Source organism: Diaphorina citri, unplaced genomic scaffold (assembly GCF_000475195.1).
Source record: "Diaphorina citri unplaced genomic scaffold, Diaci psyllid genome assembly version 1.1 scaffold73098, whole genome shotgun sequence".
NCBI lineage: Eukaryota > Metazoa > Arthropoda > Insecta > Hemiptera > Psyllidae > Diaphorina > Diaphorina citri.
This window is the reverse complement of record NW_007450267.1, coordinates 43-379: the sequence shown is the minus strand read 5'-3', so window position 1 is coordinate 379 and position 337 is coordinate 43. Positions and strand designations below refer to the sequence as shown.

Here is a 337-nt window from a genome sequence, read left to right as displayed (position 1 = left end):
TTTCTTGACCCCGCCGGGAATCGAACCCGGGTCTCCCGCGTTCAAGGCGAGCGCAGTGACCACTACGCCATGGGAGCTCTGTCAGGTCTTCCTGACATGGGAGCTCTGTCAGGTCAGTGAGTGGCTGGCCTAAAAAGAGCCCCTTAGCACATCAAGGTACTACTGTTATTGTTGTGATCATATTCTCTAAGAAATGTAACCAGAAGACCACTACACCACCGAGGTGGGAAGATAAAGAAGTGAAGGATATCCAGAAGGAGAGAAGGATATTGAAGGATTTTGAGGAAGAAGGGGGGAGGAAGATAACGATGATGTAGGATAGGGTGGGGCAAACAGT

At 50.1% G+C, this 337-nt stretch overlaps 1 non-coding gene across 1 annotated transcript; it reads right to left on the bottom strand.

Moving 5' to 3' along the window:
- Positions 1–5: 5 nt before the first annotated feature.
- Trnas-uga lies at positions 6–77 on the bottom strand. The gene has a single exon. It is a non-coding gene; the product is annotated as a tRNA-Ser (tRNA).
- Between the last annotated feature and the right edge of the window lie 260 nt (positions 78–337).